The 26,302-nt window shown below is 34.4% G+C and overlaps 2 long non-coding RNA genes across 2 annotated transcripts in view; one reads left to right on the top strand and one right to left on the bottom strand.

The window, feature by feature from the left end:
- The window catches only part of LOC309622634, a 442,022-nt gene that overhangs the window by 68,503 nt on the left and 347,217 nt on the right, over positions 1 to 26,302 (top strand). The window lies entirely within an intron of this gene.
- Positions 3,576 to 25,355, bottom strand: LOC309622609. The gene is made up of 2 exons (XR_014241025.1): positions 14,550 to 25,355; positions 3,576 to 14,226 (listed from the first exon to the last, which is right to left on the bottom strand). It is a non-coding gene; the product is annotated as an uncharacterized lncRNA (long non-coding RNA).

Below are 26,302 nucleotides of genomic sequence, written 5' to 3' on the forward strand. Positions count from 1 at the left end.
CTTCGACAAAGGAGACAAGAATTTACAATGGAGAAAAGACAGCCTCTTCACCAAGTGGCATTGGGAAAGCTGGACAGCCACATATGTAAATCAATGAAGTTAGAACACACCCTCACACCATACACAAAAATAAACTCAAAGTGGCTTAAAGACTTAAATATAAGATGTGACATCATAAAACTCCTAGAAGAGAACATAGGCAAACATTCTCTGACATAAATCATACAAATGTTTTCTTAGGTCAGTCTCCCAAGGCAATAGAAATAAAAGCAAAAATAAACAAATGGGACCTAATCAAACTTACAAGCTTTTGTACAGCAAAGGAAACCATAAAGAAAAGTAAAAGACAACCTACAGAATGGGAGAAACATTTGCACACAATGTGGCCGACAAGCGCTTGATTTCCAAATATACAAACAGCTCATACAACTCGACAGCAAAAAATCAAGCAACCCAATCAAAAAATGGGCAGAAGCCCTAAACAGATATTTCTTCAAAGAAGAAATACAGATGGCCAACAGTCACATGAAAAGATGCTCAACATCGTTAATTATTAGAGAAATGCAAATCGAAACTACAATGAGGCACCACCTCACACCGGTCAGAGTGGCCATTATTTAAAAATCTGCAAATAACAAATGCTGGAAAGGGTGTGGAGAAATGGGAACCCTCCTACACTGTTGGTGGGAATGTAAATTGGTGCAGCCACTATGGAAAACAGTATGGAGGTTCCTCAGAAAGCTAAAAATAGGATTACTATATGATCTAGCAATCCCACTCCTGGGCATATATTCAGACAAAACTATAATTCAAAAAGATGCATGTACCCCTATGTTCATAGCAGCACTATTCACAATAGCCAAGACATGGAAACAACCTAAATTTCCATCGACGGATGAATGGCTAAAGAAGATGTGATACATACATACAATAGAATACCACTCAGCCATAAAAATGAATGAAATAATGTCATTTGCAGCAACATGGATGGAACTAGAGATTATCATACAAAGTAAAGTAAGTTAGAAAGAGAAAGACAAATACCATATGGTGTCACTTACATGTAGAATCTAAGATATGACACAAATGAACTTATCTACGAAACAGAAACGGACTCACAGACATAGAGAACAGACTTGTGGTTACCAAGGGGAGGTGGTAGGGGAGGGATGGATTGGGAGTTTGGGATTAGCAGATGCAAATTATTGATATTATATATAGAATGGATAGACAACAAGGTCCTTACTGTATAGCACAGGGAACTATATTCAATATCCTATGATAAACCATAATGGAAAAGAATATTAAAAAGAATGTATGTATATATGAATAACTGAATCACTGCTGTACAGCAGAAATTAACACAACATTGTAAATCAACTACACTTCAATAAAATAAATTTTAAAATAAGAGAATGAGAACCAAAAAATAAAATATAAAAATAAATATAGCCAGTCAGTCAGAAGTACAACTGATAATTTGGACTTGTGATTGGCATCCTGAGTTGGAGGGGGACATTGGAAACTCCAATTTGTAGTTGGTTGGTCAGAAACACAGCTAACAGCCTGGGCTGGTGACCTGTGTCTAAAGCGGGTAGCAGTTTTGTAGGACTGAACCCTAAACCTGTGGACTCTGATGCTATCTCCAAGTAGGTAGTGTCAGAATTAAACTGACTTCTCCGGCAGCCTGCTGGTGTTTGAGAGTTGTTTGATGATGTAGGGGAACCCCTTCTTCCACAACGGAATTGGTACCAGAACCCTTTTATTCCCTCTCCTGTCATCTTGTTTTCTTCCTTTTTCAGTTTTTTTCTTACCAAATGCAGACTGATTTCCACCACATGGCAAGATGTTCATTAATAGTATCAAGCCTTATTTTCCTAGTTTCTTCCACAAATAAACAACCCAAATTGCTTTACACGTTTTGGTGAAGGATTTTAATTGGCTTATCTTGGGTCTAGGCAGATGCTACCAAAGCCATGAGGAAGTGAGCTGTGGTGGGGAATCGTGTCTAGGAGAAATGAAGGGTACACTGCTGACCACAGTATAGTGATCCATTCAGTGTTGCAAACAGCATCTTGTGCACTTATCTTTCCCCATATCCATGATTATTTCTCAGGATAAACTCCTAAATGGGAACTACTCTTTCAAACCAAAAGAGTGATTTTAAGACTTTTGATACACATTGCTAGGTTGCCTCTTAGCAATGTGTCATCAATTTTATACTCAGTAAAAGTGAGTTTATAATGAAAATTTCACCAATGACATCTTAGCATATTTAAAAATTACGTCAAGTTGATAGATGATATTTGTGTATTTGTTTTTTATTGCTGAGTAACAAATTATAACAAACTTAGTGGCTTAAAACAATCACTCGTTATCTCACAATTCTGTAGGTCAAAAGTCCAGATGTGCTGAGGGTCTCTCAAGGCCAATAATAAGATGTGGACCAAGTGGGACTCCTATTTAGAGGCTCTGGGAAGAATTGTTTCTGAGACCATTCATGTTGTTGATACAATTCAGTTCCTGGTGATTGTGGAACTGAAGTACACATTTTCTGGCTTGATGTCATCTGGGAATTTCATTTGGTTCCTAGAAGCTGTTCTTCAGTCTTTACATGTAGCTCCCTCAGTCTTCTAGCTGGCAGTGGTATGAGAAATCCTTCTCATATGTCAAATCTGTCTGACTTCCCCTTCTGCCATCAGCAGGAGAAAGCTCTCAAGCTATTAAGGGCTCATCCAGCCCACCTGGGTAATTGATCTATATTAAGGTCAACTGTGACATACAAAATTAACGTAATCATGGGAGTGATAGCTCATTATATTCAAATTCTAGGGACTAGAGCTGGGTATCTTTGGGGAAACATTTTAGAAATTCTGCTTACAGGATACAGAATTTTACAGTTTTAAATACATGGCTTTGTGAAAAGTAATACTATAAGGAAGTCAAGATATTTGATATCTAGATCTGATGTATCCACTAGTTATATGAGTCTCCATGAGCAATATATTTACCTGTCTAACCTAAATTTTCTCCTACGCAAAAAAAATTGTATTATATAATCCCTAGCTTTCTTTCTATTCAAAAAGAGCCTAATATTTGAAAGACTAATATGGATCAGTAAACTAAACAATACACTATAGACTCTATAGGCTGTTTCTTTGTTTTCCAGAGATATATCCCTACACTCTAGTTTGACCTATATCACAAAGCTGGGCCTATCCTTCCAATCGGCTTTCTCTCCATAGTATTATATCTGCCAGTATATCCATCTCTTCCTTTGATATCCAACTCTTATGCCACTAACTTCACTTCTTATGTTGATCTAGTAGTAGGAATCTCAGATTCTTTACAGGTCATAAATGGGCAAAAAAATCTTCATCAAGAGGGGAGTGTTTTGTTCTGGCTAGCTGTGGGAAGAGAGAGAATTAAGAAAACAACAAATCAGGAGATAAGTAAAGAAAAAATGAGGTCTCATTGTTTAGGCCTTATTCCATTTGGTGACACATCGAGAATTTGGCAGAAAGGTGACAAATTTCTAAAATTGATTCATCAAAATTTTTATGAGTTGGGTACTCTTAATTAATTAAGTGATGCCTCTGAAAACTGTATGCAGTATTGCACTCCATTTCAACATATTCTTTATGCATTAGAATAAATTCCTTATTGTACTCTAGAGGACTTGAATGAGATTTTATAAGACTCTCCTGACATAAGTTGCACACAGGGATCTTATCTCAAATATTAGTACATCTCGATTAAATGTAAAATGAAATCTTAGAACAAGTGGGACATCTTATATAGAGAACAGCTCCATATACCTTCTGTGAAAAACTAGGGGTGGATTTTTTTGAAGAGAAACATTCTATAATTAGAACGTTGTAAATGTATCAGTATGTTTCCTTTGAATAGAATAGTTTTGGTAATTTACATACATGTGCAGAGGACGGTATGTTTGTGCTACTGTTCTGAAAGCAAGGGGGTATTCTTATTAGCTTTATCTCCATCTGTGTATAAAATAACCAGACAGCACTTGTTAATAATGTCAAATTATCTTTGTGAAAATTTGACCAAGGAGCTCTCTTTCAAAACCCTTTAGCTAGTATCTTTCAGAATACTGAATGCCATCTGGTGATGTGAGACCATGTAACATAGCAACTACATCTCTTTAGCAGGAAGGTACTACACTAGCCAGACAGCTGACTTTGGTTGGGTAATAACAATACCATTTGTTTTTAAGAGAAACCATGTTCAAATATTTCAGTTAATTTCATGCTTTCCAGAAAATTATCAGACTTATGGTATCTAGTTTGTTTCCCTTTAACTGGGAATGTATTATATTTATAGAACGAAGAAAATCATTTAACACACATAATTTATCTACTTTTATAATTCAGAGTATTTCACTGTACTTGCATTTAGAATTCAATTCCAATACAAATTATGAAACCAAAAATAATTGATCTATCAAAGACTACCTGAATGTGCCAATAGTTATATTTAATGTGCCCTGTGGATCACTGGACTGCAGGAAACAGATATTCCTCTATACTTCATCATCTGAAAATAACAGGATTATACTACAACTCTTTGGTCCGGCTGTGGTTGGTCAGTCTATCTATCTATCTATCTATGTGTCTATCTATGTATCTATCTATCTATCTAGAAAGAGAGGGATAGAGTTTTACAGATTTACACAAGATGAACAAAAACATATCATGAAGAAAAAATACATATTCAACAGCATTGATTCATACTGAGCCTGCCTCTACTCCTACCTTAAAATCGACAGCAGAATTTTTTCCTGCTATTCTTGCCTAAATGTCTGTTTTCCATTCTCAACTCATGCTTACTCAACTATTTTATCTCTTCGTGCCATAAATTAACACCTGAAAATACCAGTACATTACATAACTGATAAGTATATCCGGGTAATCTTTTCCACCAATGTCTTCTTCCAGCACCTTCACAGACAGCATATTTATTGTGTAAAGAAAAAGAATGAAAAAAGGAAAATAGAGAGTTGTAGCCATATTTATTGTGTATATGTGTACCAATTATCAAGTCATAAAGAGTCAATGTCCTTTTAATGGTGCCTATATTGAATTAGAGAATAGCGACGGGACAAAGCAAATCTGGCAGTATAAAATTTACTCTGATAATAATTTATACTAATTGCTAGGCAACCACTTAATCCAAGTGGTCTGAAAGGCTTACTGCACTTCTTTATTTATATTACTCTCTAGGAATAAGTCATAGCTGTATGAAGGAGTTCTTAAATTTTAAGGAACCACAGAAGAGATCTACCCAACTTATTTTGATCCAGAAAATGATTATTACAACTACAGTTGATATATATCAGCTTTGGTTGCCTTTGATTATGAAATAAGACATGTTCATATATTTGCTAAATTTGCTAAATTAAAACTATTTGAAGCTCTCAACAGGTTTACTCAAAACTAGCCCAACTTCAAGGGGCCCTTTTATTTTGGGGGGCCCCTAAAGACACAGTTCACACTTCTACAGGTCAGTCTATTAGCTGCTCCCACCACATTATGCTACATTTGATAATACATTTTCTTTATTTTTTAAAATAAATATATATTTTAAGGTGTACAACAGGATGATTTGTTATACACATATATAATGAAATGATTACTGTAGTCAAACTAATTAAGGTGCTGTTATAGGGGTGGTTTTTATGGTGCAAGTGTGCCTCAGCTTTTCCTACCATTTTGATGTGGGTATTTTCTTAGTAGCCCAGTGTAGTGTGTAGAAGTCTCTCAACTAGTTCTGGATTTCCCTCAGAGGGAATCGATCTATTCGTAGCTGTGTATTCTGTGGGTCCCTGGGAACAGGGTAAGTCAGGAGCCTACTATTCTGCCATTTTCTTGACCCATTAATGTATTTTGTTTTCTTGCTTCAGCTACTATTTCTTTAGAGCCATAATGCAGATTTGAGGGTTGAAGTTTTGAAGAAAATTGTTAAAAATAAAATCTCCTGCCAATCCAGTAAGACCTCCTCACAAAAAAATAGAAAATAATGAAACAGTTTTATTATTAAATAAGCATTAAACCAGACCATTATACACATCACAGGCAATCTTCTAAAGAGACTACAAAAAAAAAAAAAAGGAAATCTTACACTTTCATATGGTCAGGCAGATACAATCTATTACATATGTGTTAATTGTCTTTATCCAAAGGAAAGATAAAACTTCATTTTTGCCACCAGCAGCAGACTACTACTTGGAGCCTGGCATCTACACTAAATTCCCACGATCACAAGGGGACAGGATGCCAGTCTTTTTAATATACATACTTAAAGAGATGGTTCTATGTCCCCCAAGAAAGACATTTCTGGGATGCAGAACTGGCAAGAGTCTATTTAGCTTTTGAAAATATTTACATACAACTTAAAGGGACAGACAAAATATTTACAATATCAAGTTCTCTAAAGAAAATGCTAAAAGAAAAAGGAAGGGGAATTCCCTTTCTCTTTTGACAACAGAAAAAAGTTCTTTATTTGTTTGTTAGTTTTAGATTTGTATTTTCCCTTACGTGATCCTTTCACCAATCTGTGCTACAAATATCACTGGAAATGAAGCAGTTCTGCTTAGGGAGGTTTACTCAAAATTATACACAAAACCGTTTAGTCAGTTTATACCCTTAATTCCCCTAATTTGCGGGGTTGAATTAAGTTCTTGAGGTAGATAGTAAAGAGATGCCCTTCTGTGTCCTCCTTTTTCCTCTTCTCTGCACCAAGTCAACTTACCTCCTCCTGTGGTTACAAGCCACCCCTGCATGACACTGGAGTCAGGCTACAGTGGTGGGGGTCATAGGATCACAGACCCAAGAGATTACCAGCCTAAATATGCTATTAGATGGCAAAAAGTGGAATAAGGCATATTGGTATACAGAGGAATTTCAGTCCTTTTATAAAATCAAAAGGTCTGTAAATAATTTATGTTACTGAATGTGTGATTTCCTATTTAATATCAGTTTGTATGTGTGTGTGAATGTGCAGAAAAAATTACTTTACTTTGAAAATATGTATAACTGTTCTTTTCCTGTAACTGAGTTCGTCATAAGTCAAATATTGGTCTCAAGACTCCAAGTCTACTCTGTTAAGAACTACTGCAGTACTGTCATTTATTTAATCAAAACTACAATGAGGTACCACTTCACACTGGTCAGAATGGCCATCATTAAAATGTCTACATATAACAAATGATGGAGAAAGTGTGGAGAAAAGTGAACCCTCCTACACTGTTGGTGGGAATGTAAATTGGTGCAGCCACTATGGAAAACAGTATGGAGGTTCCTCAGAAAGCTAAAAATAGAGTTGCCGTATGATCCAGCAATCCCACTCCTGGGCATATATCCAGAAAAAACTAATTCAAAAAGATACATGCACCCCCTATGTTCATAGTGGCACTATTCACAATAGCCAAGACATGGAAGCAACCTAACTGTCCAGCGACAGATGAATGGATAAAGAAAATGTGGTACATATATACAATGGAATGCTACTCAGTCATAAAAAAGAATGAAATAATCCCATCTGCAGCAACATGGATGGAACTAGAGGTTATCATACGAAGTGAAGTAAGTCAGAAAGACAAATACCATATGATATCACTTACATGTGGAATCTAAAATATGACACAAATGAACTTATCTACAAAACAGAAATGGACTCACAGACATACAGAACAGACTTGCGGTTGCCAAGGGTGAGGGAGTGTGAGGGAGGGATGGAGTGGGAGTTTGGGGTTAGCAGACGCAAACTCGTATATAGAATGGATAAACAAGGTCCTACTGTATAGTACACGGAACTGAATTCAATATCCTGTGACAAACCATAATGGAAAAGAATTTTAAAAAAGAATGTATATATATATATATAAATATATATATGTATAACTGAATCACTTTGCTGTACAGCAGAAATTAACACAACACTGTAAATGACCCATACTTCAATCAAAAAAGCTTAAAAAGCAAAAAATAAAACAAAATAAAATTGATTTACTGTATATGTATCATCTTTCAAGTATGCTTAAGACCATATAATATAGATTTTAATTGCTAACTAGTTATAAATCTGAAAAGAGTTGAACATAAGTTGCTCAGGCTAAATTCTGCAAGAATGATTTTACCTAAGGGTAGTCCTGACAACCAGCAGTCAATATTCTGATTTAACAATCTAGACCTGTAGTGTCAAATAAGATAGCCACTAGGCACTGAGCACTTGAAATGTGGTTAGTGCAAATAGGGAATTGAATTTTTACTTTTTTTTACTCTTAATTAACTCAAATTAAAAGAAACAGTTTCAAAATGGTTGTGCTATTTTCTTTCTCACCAATATCACACTGCGTATGAAAGAGATTAACTTGAAATAGCAAGGGAAGGAAAAACTGATTTGTGAGCTGACTAGACAGGTATAAGGATTCATGTTGAAACTGAAACTTTTTATAATACGACAGATCAATAATAATGATTTTACACATTTTTCTAATATGAATCAATATACAGAAAATGTTAATTATAATCAACAACATGTTTATTGGCTGTAAAAACTACATAATTTTGTTTATATTGATAAAATTATAGTTGCTTTTCAATTTGATATTAATAATCCTGATTAGACTCAACAGTGAGGGAATTCTTCTCTTGCTAGTCTTCTCTCCTATGTAAGGGTCACCTTGTGAAGCATATGAAATAATAGTCTTTAGGCTTTCTTCTTAGAAAAGACAGGCAGAATAGTGAGAAGTTATATCTGATGTTTGAGCCTCCTGGAAAGACTGCTTTGAAACCTGACACATTTCCTCATATATTCAAGGACTAGAACAATGGTAAGAGGACACTGAGAAAGCATGAACATATAGAAGAAAGCCAGAAGTAAGCATGAGAAAGAAAATACTTTCTATGCAAATCAATACAATTTTTAACCTAAAAGCTCACTTTAAATTTATAATATTTAAATTTGGCTTTTTCTGGGTTCCCACTAATATCCATAACACTTTCCCTAAATGCATAACTGCCATCTACTTTACCTACTATTTGTTTCATTACATTTGAACAGTGGTCCTTCAAAGGAAGGAACCCAAATGCAAAATATTATACACATAAAATTGGATTGGGACATTTAAAAAAGACATTTCTCTGAGAACACATAGGCAATATTGCCAAACTGAATACTCTCTAGTGAGGAATCCATGTCCTCATTCTTCTGCTCTTTTCTGATTTTTTTTTTTTGCTAGAAGTGTGGTCACATCTATTTCTAATAAGGCATTGCTGTCTGTCTTTGAATTCTCGTGGATTGACTTTTTTTTCTTCTACTGGCTCTCTTTTACCATGGTTTCTAAATAGTCTCTTACCAATATGGTTCTCTGATTTTGCTTTTGCTTCTCCTGTTAGTTTTCTTATAAAGGACTAGTTTCCCAGCAATGCTACCAAGAGAAACATCCCTCAAACATGTGATCAAGCCCTCTACAGATGATATTTCTTGGTTCCTGCCTTTGAAGACCCCTGTTCATCAATGATGCAAATACCAGGAAACACAGAAGTAAATTATGATTTTGAATTTAAGAACATAACTTCAGCATTTAATTCTCCTATGTGGTAACTACCCTCAAACAAAAATCAGGAGCATTCCAAAATGTAATCTGGAAGTATCTTAAGCAAAACTTAATAGTAAGTTTCAGGCACAATAACAGTTAGAAACACATTCAGTATATTTAGACATTTTATTTTACTTCTTCTGGAGTTAGTTAGAACAGAAAAAGTGAAAGAAGACCCTCATGTGAAAGGACTTACTCCTGATAATTTTTGTTTTCTTGTACCCTCTTCCCAAAACAGATGGCACTTTTGCAAAAAAGTAAGCTAAGTAAGTCAGTAACAAAATGAAGGGAAGGCTGAAGAGAAGCTAAACATATTTACCTCTCACTGGAGATCATACGTACATAAAGAAAATGAAAGAAGTTTAGAGCTAGAGAGGAAACCAGTGACCAACAAATTTGATGCTTTCATTCTGAATATGAGGAAAACAAGACCCAGGGTCGTTAAATAATAACTAGAAATTGTAGATCTAACTATTGCTGTGTCCAAACCTTATCCCCTTTTATCCTTAGCTTGGGAATCAGAACTGATGGTTCAAAGGCCCTCAGAGATACCAAGGGTTCTACAACCTGGCTGCATATTAGAACTACTTGAGGATCTTTTAAAATTAACTATGATTTGCCCTGCTCCTTGAAATTGTTGTTGTAGAGTGAGGTGGATATATCCAAATATTTCAAAAGCTTTCCGTGTTTCTCTAAAGTTCAGCCAGAGTTGAGATCCATTTCCACGGGACCTGAAGCCTTTTTACACCAAAGTGGTCACCAACTTAGAATTAGTGATCTATTAGCTCAAGTTTGATAGTATTCATACTTTTTATAATCTGTAATATACAACATATTTTTCTTTGTGGAACCCACTAATTCATCTAGATATACTGGATTTTACTTTAAAAAATCTCCATTCAAAATCCATTACCTGTTTGACTCATTATTTATAACATAAGACTCTGATATGCTGGGTGAAGTTCAAAATATTTATCAGCTGATAAACTTCCATGATGAATGAGACAGAAAAGAGAAACCTTACACAAACAGCTTTCTCCCTCTGTTCATAAGCAACACTGCCTTTTCTTCTAGTAGATTATAAAGATATATCAAAACAATTTGCCAATAAAATATACCTGAATGATATAATGTTGGCATATGGTCAAATTATATTGAAAAACTAAATATGGTTGAGAAAATTATTATTCCCCAACCTTGAAACCTTTACAGACTGTTGAACACTAAAATAGGGCAATATTTCTTTAAAATAGCTAAGAACAGTAAGTAAAGTTAAATAATATATCCTCCATCAGCTCTCAAGGAAAAATAAATCTGCTTTGTCAATTCACCTCAAGGGAACAGTTTAATTATATTTCCATTGTAGCTGTCCTTTCTGAGGTTATCATATCTGAAAGAAACTAGCCATAAAGCCTGAACTAGGCATCTTCTGGGAGCCCTAAAATATACGAACATGGATACAGGAATCAATGAGATTTCTTTCCTGATCCATACTCTTTCCCAGAAAGTATAAAATAGTGCCCTTATATTCCAAACACTGGAAAATGTAGTTTCTTTTTAATCAAGATATGTTTTCAAGCAATAAAATGCACAAGTCTTAAGTTCAGGTTGATGAAATTGACAATTACATAGCCCCAAACAACTACCATGCAATAGAAAATATAGACATTTGCATCACCCTGGATTTTTCCTCAATGTCCCTTTATAGTTATTTTTCCCAACCTTGTCCACCCAGTGGCAGCAACTTTCTAATCTCTACCACCAATAGTTAGTTTTACTTGTTTTCTCATGTTTGGCTTCTTTCATTCAAAATTATGTCTTGAGGTCTTGAAGTTCAGTCATCAGAAGTGCATTCCTTTATACTGCAAAATAGTATTTCATTGTATGGTTGAGCCATACTTCATTTACCTATTCTCTTGTTAATGAACAACTGTTCTTCTGTTTTGTTTTGCCTTTGTTTGTTTCTGCAGTGCTAGCTCTTATGAATAATGCTGCTATGAATATACTGTTATGAGCATATATTTACATGGAAATTAATTGCAAAGTATAGTGTAAACGTATGTTTAAAAGAAACTGCCAAAGAATTCTCTAAATTGTATTACCACTTTTACATTCCCAGCTGCAGTACATGAGGATTCCATTTGCTTTCTATCCTCACCAACATTTTGGGTTGTAAGTCTTTTTGACTTTAGCCCTTATGTTGTGCAATGACAGGGAAGACTTAAGAGCTGCTATAATGTGCAGTTTTTGTGCAGGCATTTTTGTGCAGATAGTATTTCTTTGCAGCTTTTCCTATAGAAATTGGAACACAGTAGAATGTAATATATTTACTATATAAATTATTACTTAAATAAAAAGTATTACTCCTGGCAGGAGAGAATTAAATATTTTGAGCATAGCTATCATTATCAAGATTTCTTAAACTATGTGAGTGGGATATAAATATTTCTGACTTTAATCATGTGGGTGTGTATTTTTTCTCCTCTAGTTGTCTACAGATCTTATTTAGAAATTGCTGCCACGATTACGTGAATCAAAGTGTTAAAATAAGCATATATTTCCAAAGCTAAAATATGTATTCTGAAATACTTCTTTGCTCTTACCACACAGGACGCTAACTCCCTAATAGCAATGACTGAAGCAAATTACTGTCAAAGCCTGTTGAGCACCCTTAGCAGATAATTTTGTTCTTAGGAGAATTCACAAGTGTGCTATAAAAGACTTTTCCCTTTGTGCACTGATATTTCTTGGCTCCACTTTCTGTCCCAAACTGTGGCACTTTCTTAATGACCTCAATTGGGGAATATTTGCTTTGGAAAGTTGTTTTTCTCTGTTTGTCCAGTGTGTTCTGTATTTAACATTTTGTCCTTTTCCCATTGGTTCCAGAACCTACTTATACATTTTCCCTTTTAATGTGTTCTCTAAGGTCATAGGCTAATTCCAGAATATACCCTTGTCTAGTCACTCCTTCTGTGAATAAATGCTGGATCACAGATTTTCCATTCTTGCTTGCCTGAGAGGTGAAGTATAGAGGCTTTTCTCTGAAGCCAGGGTTCTGTGTCTGGTTACAGAAGTAACAAATGGCAAGCAAGGTGACCTTAATATTCCTTAATTATAATACTACCCTTCATCTATAGAGTTTCCATATACGGCTGAGGATACTTTTTGCTAAAACTGACTTTGCATATTCTCCCAACCACTGTACCCTCTCTATGGAAGGGGACTGGAGGCATGGAGCAGTTGAACTAATGTTCAGCTGAGACTACTCTCATGCACTTGACACAGAAAACACCTTCAAGTTCATGATGCCGTCAGTTCTTACACAAGTTATCCTTTAGGGCTTATTCTCACATTGTGAGTATGACTGTGCAAGTAGATTCAAGCTTTCTTTGTAGGACAACTTACTCCCCTTCTCTTTTCAACTTTTTATTGAAGTATAACATACATATATAAAAGTACACAAATCACAAGTGTGTATAGTGCAATACATTTTCACAAAGTAAACAAGCCTCTGTAACTGCCAACAAAAGCAAGGAATTGAATATCCCCATTGCACAAGCAGGGCTCCTTGTATGCCTTCTAGTCAACACTGCCCCCTGCCCCAAAGATAATCCTAAATTAACTGGGACGCCAACTATTTGATTTGCCTCTTTACTAAATTATAAATAAAGGAAATCTTACAATATGTCAAGCTCCTTTTAGTCAACATTATTTTTGAAATTAATCCATGTTTTAGTAGAGCAATAATTAGTTTATCTCAATGCTATACAGCAGAGGTCAGAAAACCTTTCCTGTAAAGGGCCAGATACTAAATTTTGTATGCTTTGCAAGCCATATAGGTTGTGCTGTAATTATTCAACGGCTGTTGTAGCACAAAAGAAGCTGTAGACATACGTAAACAAGAGTGTGACTGTGTTCTAATAAAACTTTATTTACAAAAACAGGTGGTAGGCCAGCTGGGCCAGATGGTTTTAGTTTGCTGATTGGCAAAATCCCCTTGAAGGGGGACTGCCCAGTCCCCTTGAAGGCCTGGTTTCTGAACTGCCTTGGCAGTTACTTGGCTGAGTGATGAGATGTGCAGTTCAAAAGGAGTGTGTCAGGTACCACAGACAGGACCAAAGCAAAACAAGTCATTTTTTGGAAGTTTATCCTGCCAGGGTCTGGGTTGCTTTTAAAGATTGCTCAAAAAGTCTCATACTAACTGAGACCACTGCCAATTTTCAAATAGTCGATAAAAAAATTTTTATAGAGTTTTATGGAAATAAGGCAGAAAAGACATATGTATTGATTTCTATAATAATAAAGAATGAAGATACCCCAATACCTTTATAACTAGCTAGTTCCTTTCAATTTTTGAAAAGCTATATATAATAAATCGTATTGCCAGATTTGTTTGTTGATGTTGAGTTAACATGAGCAAAAGAAAACTATTTGTTCCATCATCAAATTGCTGAGCCTGAAATATTTACTTCTATAGAACCCACAAGCCTATGTTGACCACAGGTAATCTTTGCCTATTTTATGATTTGAGTCACTCTGATTAACTTTATAATTGACTAGGTCACCCTAATATAAAGTTTCAGCTTTTTTTAAAAGTCTAACCACTTTTTTGTTTTTTTTTTAAATTTTTTTTCTTTTAATTAATTAATTATTTTATTTTTGGCTGCATTGGGTCTTCGTTTCTGTGGGAGGGCTTTTTCGACTTGCGGCGTGCGGGGGCCACTCTTCATTGTGGTGCGCGGGCCTCTCAGCGTCGCGGCCTCTCGTGTTGCGGAGCACAAGCTCCAGACGCGCAGGCTCAGTAGTTGTGGCTCACGGGCCTAGTTGCTCCGCGGCATGTGGGATCTTCCCAGACCAGGGCTCGAACCTGTGTCCCCTGCACCGGCAGGCAGATCCTCAACCACTGCGCCACCAGGGAAGCCCCCACTTTTTTGTTTTAATTATAGTTTTACTTCATATCTCAGGGGAAATTCCTAATCCTTTTTTTAGTTCCATATTATTTTAATTTTATTTTATGTTAGAATAATCTAGGTAGAATACAGTCAATGCTCTTTTTCTAAAGTTTTAAAAATGACTTGAAAATGTCTGTATTAAAGATCAAAAACTTGAATGAATATTTATCCATTTTCATAGTTAGTTTTAAAATACATCAAAGTATTGAGTGACATGTGAAAAACACTAAGCAGAGCTCATCATTATTATCTTTCTGTTTCATGAATAAATTAGCAAGTGAAAATTAAGTTTCATGAATTAATATCAAAGGATTAGTCTGTTCCTGACAATAGGTTAATAAATGGCAGAGTAAGCTACAAAGACCTTGCTTTTAAATAATTGGTATCATCTATTGTATACTTAGATATAGGAATTTATTCTATGAATATATTTCCTTGGAAATCTACTGAATCAAATGTAAAGATTTATGTTGCAAGATGAATTATTTTTTCCTTTCAAATAATTTTCAAATGTACACATCATATAGGTCAATATGAATGGGTTACCAGTTACCATCAGTTGGCAAAATAAAATGTATTAAATGTCGTAAAAGGTAGGCAATACAGTAAAATATCACTGAAAGTAAGACATACAAATTAATTTGTTACTCTAACAGCTATAAATTATAAAATAGTTGAAGAAATAGTTTTTCAGTGCAATCATATCTATCAGTAAATACTTACACTTTATCTGTTAATGTAATCTCCTAAAGTACTTGGACAATTTTTTCATTGTCATAAGTGGTTTAATAAACATTACTGTAAACATATTTATAAAACTCAATTGCTGAGTAAAACTAGTTAAACACATGGAACAAATCCCAAGATGAACTAGACTTTCCTGTTCTGTTTTAGTTTTCTACCAGAAGACTGAATTGATGCTGCTTTATTATTTATACAGTTTTAATTCATCTGTATCAACTATACTTTCTTAAAGTTGCTTTAGTTCCCAAACATTATTTCTAAAGGGTTACAGACCTGGTATTTTGAGCTGTCTGGTTCTTCACAGGAGCTTATAATTAAAACATAGAACAAAACCTGAAATCAAGGACTACTCTGTTAACTCAGTGTCCAAGAACCTCCAACTTGCTTTCTGAGAAAAGGAAGAAAACAGTGCACTAGACACAGTACATTGGAGGTGTCTCTGGACTTGTATTTTCTGCTAAAGGAGCTCAGAACATTTAGGAAGAGCCACTCAATCATTAATATACTATGGGCCAATCCAACACCACCTCTGACATTGATTAATTAAAATAATTTCTTTTTGTTTCATTCATATGTTTAAGAACTTATTTTTTAATAATGTTTTTAATAATGTTGTCTAATAATGGAAATAATGGAATAGGAACTAAGGGTTTTTCTGTTTATTTATGCATTTCAGAAATATTTATCCAGGTGAAAAAGCCCATGGATAACTACATTTAACTCTTTATTTAAATCTCTAAACACTGTATAAAACAAATATATTTCTGAAAAACATTTTTTGCTCCTTTCTCTATTTCATTATTTATAAATGGAACAATAATTTTTTGTATAGATCCTGGCTATCTTTGGATCATAGATTTTATTGACTCTGATCAACAGTAGCCATTAAATTATTAATTTTCTCTGAAAGTAAGAGAGAGTGATTGTCAAGCTAGCATTGATAGGTTCAGATTAAGTGAAAATATTGGAAGCTGATTTAAAAATGAAATGACATAACAAGCTGTGAAAGACAGATGTGCAATACTTTAGAAGAAAAAATTACACTTAAGTATGTGGAGAGCATGCATAAAATTTTTTAAAAGTCATTTCCACATAGGTTCAAATACAGCATCTTCTTTGCAGAGAGTATGAGTTAGTACTACATTTGTTTTTTAAACATCTGAAATTAGGCTGGTATCCTGTTAGTAAGGACTGAAGTAAGCCAACCTCTGTTTTAGCTGCCATGATAATTATCAGAGAATAATGAACCAGTTTGAGACCCTGCATTTTAATAATAGCAGAGAACAGCAATCATGATTAATGACTTAAGAAACAAGACCTATAAGATAGAAAAAAAGAACTAATTTTATTAATCTTGGAGGCAAAGAAAGAAAATATATATAGGTGAACCTGAAATACAGGTTAAACAAAATAATTTTCTTGGTCAAAAAAGACATACTTGAATAAAAATAGGTAGGATTCAGCTAATTATTTATCATTTGTAGGAATTTTTCATTTCAGAAAATATGTATTTAAATAAAACTAGCTTCATTTTTTCCATAGTTGAATATATATTGACCTTAATGTGCTAGTTCAGAAACTTAATCTTAATGCAAATAAATCAGTGAATTTTGAGGTTTTCAGTGAATGACACATTTCCTGTTCCTCCTTTTTGTTTCCCTGCACTTGAAGTTCTGGGTGATTTGGACATACAAGGGCAACTGACAATTAATCATATTCTTTCCCTGCTGGCTTTGACTGACATTTCTATGCAATCCTCTTGTTCCCATGCAAGTCACTATGCCTCCCTGTTAATCCCAGACATGACCCTTCTTAGATCCCCTGGTCCTCTCTCAGATACTTCCATACTCCTTTAACAGAAATATTTAGATAATCTCTTATAACAGCAGTCCCCAACCTTTTTGGCACCAGGGACCGCTTACATGGAAGACAATTTTTCCACGGACCAGGGGGTGGGGGGATGGTTTTGGGATGATTCAAACACATTACATTTATTGTGCACTTTATTTCTATTATTAGTACATTGTAATATATAGTGAAATAATTATACAACTCACCATAATGCAAAATCAGTGGGAGCCCTGAGCTTGTTTTCCTGTAACTAGATGGTCCCATCTGGGGGTGATGGGAGACAGTGATACCCGAAGTGTGTTGCTTATGTCCAGTCTACTCCATAAAATGCAGCTGAATTGTCACTTGCCACTCACTGATAGGGTTTCAATATGAGTTTGCAAGCAATTGATTTATTATGGTCTCTGGGCAGTCAGACCTCTCTGCTAACGATAATTTGTATTTGCAGCCGCTCCCCAGCACTAGCATCACAGCCTCAACCCCACCTCAGATCATCAGGCATTAGATTCTCATAAGGAGCGTGCAACCTAGATCCCTTGCATGTGCAGTTCACAGCAAGGTTCATGCTCCTATGAGAATCTAATGCAGTCCCTGATCTGACAGGAGGTGGAGCTCAGGCAGTAATGCAAGCGATAGGGAGCGGCTGTAAATACAGATGAAGCTCCATTCAGTTGCCTGCCGCTCACCTCCTGCTGTGCAGCCCGGTTCCTAACATGCCACGGATTGGTACCGGTCCATGGCCCAGGGGTTGGGGACCCCTGTCTTATAACACTCTGAGGCAGGAACATCTTGTAAGGTGTCTCAGACCTTTCTATCTCACTGAGCCAGGGATGTATTTCTAGCCTTCTGTTGCTACAAAGGAACTTTGGGAAAGGGACCAGTGCCTCCCAAGTTTTACATTGAAAGGGAAGCACCTGTTGTCATTGTTGTTTCATTTTTTCCATTAACAGATTCTAAAATTTAACTAGGATTCTAACTTTCCCTTATTCCAAGTTGTGGATTAATGAGATGGGTTTGGTAAAAAAGATGTCTTCCCTCAGGGACAATAATACCTTGCTTTAAATCAACATTTCGTCCCTCCCCTGTCAATGCCCACCATTTCATTTCTTTCACTGAAATAAAATAGAATGTTACACCATTTTTCCAAATATTTGTTTTTATGCCATAAATTTCATTCGTGAAACCCTTCAGATATTTTTTTTTCTAATAATCAGATGGTAGGCTGTAAAGACTCAAATCCTCCTCTCCCCCCACCAAAAAATCAAAAGAAGATTAGTGAGTTGCACTCAGGAATATGCGAAAAAAAGAGGAAATATATCATGAACAAGTGTGTTTTTCTCAGGGATGCAAGTTAAAAAATATTTGAAGTTCAATTATATAATTGACTACATTAACAGAATTCGGGAAAAAAATAAAAGATTGGTTTCATTAGGGGCAGAAAAGGCAGTTGAAAAATCCAACATTCATTCATGATAAAAAGAAAAGAAATCCTACAGATTTGGATTAGAAGGAAATTTCCTCAACCTAAAAAGTGACATCTAAAAGATGTTATAGATAAATTATTCAATAATTGGTGAATTAGTGAACTATTTAAATCCTTCTAAGTTAAGAACTAGTCAAGGATATCAACTCTCCCTCTCCTATCCAACATTATACAGAGATCTTAGTACAGTGAGAAAAAGAAAAAATAGTATAAACTTAGAAAGGAAGGCATTAATCTGTCTTCATACAACATAATAGTTCACATAGAAAATCTAAAAGGTTTACAGAGTTTGAGGTCAAGATTTAAAATCATTAATATTTCTGTATATTAGCAACAGACAATTGAAAAATAAAATTTTAAAAATTCTATTTACCTTGACATCAAAGTCATAAAAAAATCATATGCTTAGCCAGCTTTACCAAAATATAAATAATTTTACTGAGAGAAATTAGGAATGAAAATATGTTAATGGTTCGAAAGAACACTCTTCATATGTCAATTTCCTCAAATTGATTTATAGATTCAATTCCATTTCAATGAAAACAACAGACTATTTTGTAGAAATTGAGGAGCTGAATCTAAAATTTACAGATTTGGGAAAGCACTGATTTTAGACAATATGATAGGATCATTCCCTGGCACCCTAAATATACATTTTATTCTTTTGTCCTTTGCAGACAGAACTCTATGCCAGGTGACTTGAAGAAAGAAGCAGTGTGCACATATTTAAACAACTCTTTTAAGACTTTATAAGACTACTAATTCAAAGACATATTTTCTTTTATTTCTAAACTTGATCAACTTAATTATGATTTGACAGTTGTAATAACCCCAAAGTTACAAATCTCCTCCCTATATTTTCTTGTTCTGACTAAGGTTATATAAAATGTGATTACTGCAACTCATACAGACTATTAAAATTAGGAAATTAAATGTTCCTATGGTCAGAGCACTTTGGGGTAAAAAAAAAATCTTCAACCTTTTGAGAGTTTATATTTCATTTGATAGGCTATTAATTTTTAATAGCCTTAATATTTGAACACAGAATTTGCTCAAAAAAGGTACTCAAAATGAGAAAATATTACATTTTGAAAGACAACTAATTAAATGTTAATAAAATTTATTCTAAATGTTATAGTTTGTGAAATTAGCACAACCTTGTAAATCAACTATACTTCAATAAAAAAATAGAGAATAAGAAAAAGAATTTTTTAAAATTATTAACTGAGCACCTACTAATGCTCATGTACAGTTTTAGCCCCTGGGCTTCAGCTAGTGGAGGGCATAGAATGAAGGAGATGACCCCTATTTATTCATTAACTCAAGCACTTAACTCGTTTGCCAAATAGCGTTATTTTTTCCAGATAAATTATTCAATTATTATTATTTTTTAAAGTATATTTAGTCATAAGGTTAAGCATGAACTAATGTGGGACAGAAATGCAGACAATATGGGGCAACACAAACAAATACCCCCAAATGAAAGTATATTTTGGAAAGTCCATGCAATCTTCTCTCTCTGAATTCCACTTACAACTAACATCTCTGTATTTTCACTGTTCTCAACTGTTTCAGGGTATAGGTTTGATATTTACACAGCTTACTGGAAAAACATTTTAAAATGTGAATTTTTTTTGTTTTATTCAAAGAACATGACACTGAAAGATGAGAATTCAGCAACACCATCTTGCTAATCTGAAACAATGATACTAATTTTGGAGGGGAAAATCTGGTTACTTAAGCTCAGAAAAACAGCATATTTACCACAAAAATTCAGAAGGCGTACTTTAAGCAGATAACATGCATGGTTTCATTCAAACTTTTCCATATTTTCCATAATTTGAGTAAATGCATGTCTAATAAAAGATGTGTGTGTAAATACGGAGTTTAATTTCATATTGCACTGCTCCACTGACTGAATATTCAAGTGATCACCTGCTCAGGAATTTCTGGTTAGCTCATTTGAGAGCTTTTGACCTATGAAACTTATTAGAGAAAGCTGAATCATGTGGCCCAGAGTGGCAGTATTAATTAATGTCCTCATAATGATCATTGGCTTAATCACACATATAATTTAACTTTAAGAAGTCCTGTGTCAGCTTTTATCAAGGTGTTTAGAGTTATAACACAAAGAGTTATCCATGCAATGTTTGATTAGTAATCTCTAACAAGCTCACTTTTTTCTTTAATTTTTTTCTTTTCAGATTTCCATTTCCATTTGAGGTTTCTTCCAATAATAAAAGGCAAAAAACATTGTAAAGGTAATAATGATGAACAAATACATTCTTTATTACTGTACCCATGTTTTGTATCAGCCAAATCTGTCCATTATGAATAGATTAATACGTAAACAACATTGTATATATACTTAAATAGATATTTAACTAATCAAAAAACTAAATACATAAAGAAATTTTAGTGCCATCCATCAAGTACATACTGTCAGACACTCTGTTAGGTGCTTAATATATATTATGTTTAATTCTCACAGCAACTCTACAAGGTTAATGAGAAATCTCATTACATATAAGAAGACTGCTTGAGCAGTTAATGGAAACTCGTTTGAGCCCACACAGCGAACAGAAAAGAGGCCCAATTAAAAACCAAGTCTTTTGGCCCCAAATCCTGTTCATCCTGTTATGTTATGTTGTTATCAGGTGCTATGAGGTCAAAATGCAACAGATTAACTGTTTTACTGTTTTATTTTGTTTTACTGAGAACAAGGTTTTCAAAGTCCAGTATGTGTTTACAAAAATTAGAAACAAAATTTTCATTTTGCATAACGATACAAGGACAGTAACCCCGGCACTCCTTTCCTTGGCAGTATGAAAATTATGCATTCCTAAGGTGATCCCCAAAATTAGTAGCATTAGGACTCAAAGCCTTCTTCTTTTTTTTTTTTATTTACAACTCCACTGCATAAAACCAACACCCAGCCCTACCTGCTCCCAAAATGACCTTGATAAGAAACAGATATATTAACAAATACATTTCCCCTCTTCTTATCTTCTAAACTTTCTACTCAGTTGCTTCTATTTTGAACTTTGCAAACAGGGTTTGGGCTTTCTGTGATTCAGGACTGGTAGAAAAATGAGAGGAACAGAAATAAGAGAAAGCTCTGGTGAATGCTATAGAGAAAAGTTGAGTGAGCAAAAGAAGAGCTAGAAATTCTCAGCATATAGAAGGTATGGAAGTGGATGAAGTTCAGTGGGGTGAGGTTAAAGTGTTGAGATGTCTGTGAGAACACAGCCTAGAACATGATTTTCTAGATATTGAACAGTGAAAATCTTAGACACTTGGAAGGAGAAAGAATTTGTGAGTTAAGAAAAAGGGATTTTTATAAGTTCCATGGATTACATGTTTGGTTCTCTGGGTCACAGAGCCCTTATAACTGTTTGATGGGCCAAGAAATTGTTCATTTTCCCAGAGGCAGTGCTTTCTCCATCTTCACATATCTAAACCTGTCACCCATCACTGAGAGAGCCTGTTTAACAAGTATGCTTTGTAATATCTCTGTTAGAGAGCAGAGGGTGCCTACATCTCAAACCCCAAAGAGAAATAAAAGGTTGTATCTGGTTATCATTTCTGCCAATACCCTAGCATATAAAAGATGGAGAAGAGTTACCTCACTGACAGAGGAGAAAGCAGTGAGTAAATCTGTTGGGTTGGCCAAAAAGTTCAAAACCTGAACGAACATTTTGTCCAACCCAATATTTGACTGTCCTAAATCAGTGCTATGGGTGGAGAGTAACAGAATTTTTGGAATCACTGCTCAAATTTCTGTAACTGTTGAAGAAGAGTGACCTCATCAGTGGAGAGCTGAAATACCTGTGTAGGTCAGATCTGATACTCACTATCTGCTAAATTAAGAAATTAAATATTACTACGGTCAGAGCCCTTTGGAGTAAAAATGTTTTTCAACATTTTGAAAGTTTTAATTTTATTTGATGAACTGTTAACTTATTTTGTAATTTCCTATAACATTTCAACAAAGAATATTCTCAGAAAATGATACTCAATATGAGAAAATAATATGACACTTTGAAAGACAACGAATTAAATAATACATTAATAATATGTATTAATTCTATTGAATTACGAGATTTTATTGCATATTTCTTCTCTGTAGGAGATGCCAACATTTTATTTACTGACTTGTTTTAAAAATACTTATTAATTAATGTATATCATAGCAAAGAGAAAGGAATCTCTTCTGATCTCTAATTTGAAAAAATGTCCAAAAATAATCCTTTTAATCCTTAACATAGTATATTTTGTTAGCTCATTTGAAGTCAAAGTCATTAACTTTGGGGATCTTGATTCTTATATCTTAGAAAATACACCTGACTCAGAGCAGTTGGAGGGCAGCACCTCTGTCTTTATAATAACTCAAACAGTCAGGATGCAGATATGGCATAGATGTAACATTTGCTTTGTCTCATCTAGTTTGGCCTATTCATTCATCGTCATATAAGTGATGACCAAAACATAATCTTCAGTTGTTTTCAGAGGAGACATAAAGAAATAGATTTTGCAGCACTCAATAAAACGGAATTTCATATTAGCCTAATTTTCAAGGCTAGTAAGAGTAAAATATAACAAAATCTTCCATAAAACACTCGGAAAAGCACAAGCTTTATGAAAATGGTTGACAACAATAATTTTCTTTTTGCTGAAAGGAATATAAAGTGCAGTAAACAAAGCTATGTTTTTAGTGCATTAAAATAACATGAACACTCTGGTTCATTGGATGTCCTACATTCAGCAAATTAATTGGGACAAACCACTTCAGGAAAAAAAAACCAGTATGCTGAAAATTATTTTATTTCCCTTTAGTTATGCTTGAAAGACACACTGATAAAAAGGTTTTCCAAAAGCAAGTTGTTAATTACCAGGGTTGTTCTGCTCTGAGATCACATTTAAACTGCAATTACTCTAAAAGCAAGAATATAGTTACTACAGTTGCCCAGTTCTAAACCTATATCAACGGGAAGGTTTTATAAGTATTAAATGGATTGTGACTTCACTGTTTCTCTAATTATTTTGTTTATTTGGGAAAGGAAGATAATTGTCATAAAATTAAATGTCTAATCACATTGGCTCAACTGACAACTTGCAACTAAACTATTTTGTAGACTAAAACGATTTTACAAATGCACTTGGTCCTAAAAAATAATGTCTGTGTTGTATCTCTCAGACTTCAACACCATTCTAAACCAGAAGAAGCTTGTATCTTAAAAAAAATGGGGGAGGAGAAAATACGGTTATAGTAGGTCAATTTTCAAGGTGCTCATCATGTTCTGCGACAGACTACACTGCCCTCATGAGTTCATGGGAAATTTCTTTCAAATTTTATAATATTTTCTTTATAATATGCAACATGTTAGGATATGGAGAAAAAAATGTCACGTGAAGAAAAAGTCAGTAATCTGCCTCTCTTTTACATCATAAAAACAGAAAAATGCCAAGTAAAGCAAACTAACACTTCCACCTCATTGAGAAAGTATCTTACCAAACTTAGACTCCACAGTTCTGAATTATTTTACTACGTTTTACTATTACTTGTAACCTTGAGTTTATACCTATTGTATATGTTTGGTGGACATGTTATATTAAATGGTGTGCTACTGCACTTATCTTTGCAACACCATGGTCAGTGACGCAACGGTGATAGCTTGGAATCTGCCATGGTGGAGTATTTATATCACAAAAATTAACAAATGGTACAAATCAAGGCTTAATTTATTGTCTTGGTTCTCCAGACTTTCAAAAGTGACAATAATGCAAGATTAAACTTAAAAGTGTATCCTGTCTGTAACTAGTGCATTGTGAATAGCACAAACTTTTAAGAAAATGTTCTTCCAGCATTTAACAACTATCACTTAATTCAGCAAAGAATTTGTTCACATCATTGACAGAAGAGTGAAGGTGTGACATATCTTTTTTCTTACACTTCTGTCTTATAAATGAAAATACCAACAAACATTTATGTTAGAATTACACTTGTTCATCATTTGTAATCATAATTTGGCTCCAGATACAACAGTCTGGCAAAAAGCAATGATGGCATTTAATGAGAATAAATTGGCTATGTGGAATTTATTGTTTTGTAGAGTTTAGTATTAACATTTAGTATTATTTAAAAATTGTATTCTACATATCTTGTATATCAATACAGTTGACAACATATATATGTATACATATGATTTTTTGAAAGGTGATTGGTAAACATTTAACAGCACACTGCTGATTCCAACATACTGTATCAATAATTACATAAGATATGAGAAGACAAAAACCTCATTTAAAAGACAAAGATGGCCAGAGTTGATCGAAAATAATGTGGAGCCTACTATATACTTCTTTGAAGAGATTAATCTTACACATAGTTATATAAAAATAATGAAAGTAAAAATATGTTCAAGAAAACATAGTATGCAACCCGTAATCAAAGCAGTATCAGACAGAATAGACTTGAATGCAAGAAGTATTATTTGAAAAAAAGAGGAAACTTTCATAATATGAAAATAGTCCTTCTTCCTGAACTTAAATGCTCAATTACTGTGCAACAAATAACATACTCATACAATATAAAAGAAAAATTGGCAAAACTAAAATAAGAACTATACAACCCTCAAAAATAAGAGACTATTTTAAGACACTGTTCTCAAAAACTGATACTGAAAATGTGGAAAAAAATCAGTGAGGATATAAGAGATTTGAACAGTAACATGGGCAGAATTGGCACAATGGCTATATAGTTAACAGAAAATTCATCAATAGCAGAAAAAACCTTATATAGGTACACATGTGACTTTTACCATAATATACTATGGCCTGAGCCAAAAAGCAAGTCTTATGGAAAGTAAAAGGATGAAAATGTATTACAGAACATACTATTTGATAACAATGGGATTAGTGTATAAATCCATAAAAAATATGTTTAGAGAATGATCAAATGCTTGGAAATTTAAGAACAATACAATTACAAATAAGTCAGGGGTCAAAAAGAAAGTGGAAATGAGTTTTGTTGCTTCCCTGCTGAACACTTTGGTGGAAAGAAACAAACAAATGAACCAACAGACTCTGCTATAACCAAATATCATAGCCTGGGGGGCTTATAAACAACAGAAACTTATTTCTGGAGGCTGGGAAGTCCACTTGATGGCACTGGTACTTCCCAGTGTCTGGTGAGAGGCTGCTTCCTCAGTACAGGGCCTTCTTCTCACTGCAACCTCACATGGTGGAAAAGACTAGCTAGCTCTCTGGAGTCTCTTTTATTAGGTTATTAATCTCATTAGCAGAGCCCCAGTGATTGAGACCTCTTGACCTAATCAACTCCCAAAGTCCCCACCTCTAATTACTTCACCTTCACCTTGTGGGTGAGGATTTCAACATCTAAATTTTGGGGTGACAAACATTCAGACCGTAACACACCCCACCAAAGTAGTATATTCTATATTTGCTGCAACTGATGAGCCTACATTTACACATCATTATCACGCAGAGTCCAAATGAGAACTAAGGGAGAAAAGATGAAGAAATTGTATAAATTCCTTCTGTGGGACATTAAGGACATTTAAAAAGAGAACTTTAGATTTATTTGCATTATAAACACACGCAGGGTGTGTATATGTAGATATGTATATA

This window comes from Balaenoptera borealis (genome assembly GCF_965194805.1).
Source record: "Balaenoptera borealis genome assembly, chromosome: 2".
NCBI classification, from domain to species: Eukaryota; Metazoa; Chordata; class Mammalia; order Artiodactyla; family Balaenopteridae; genus Balaenoptera; species Balaenoptera borealis.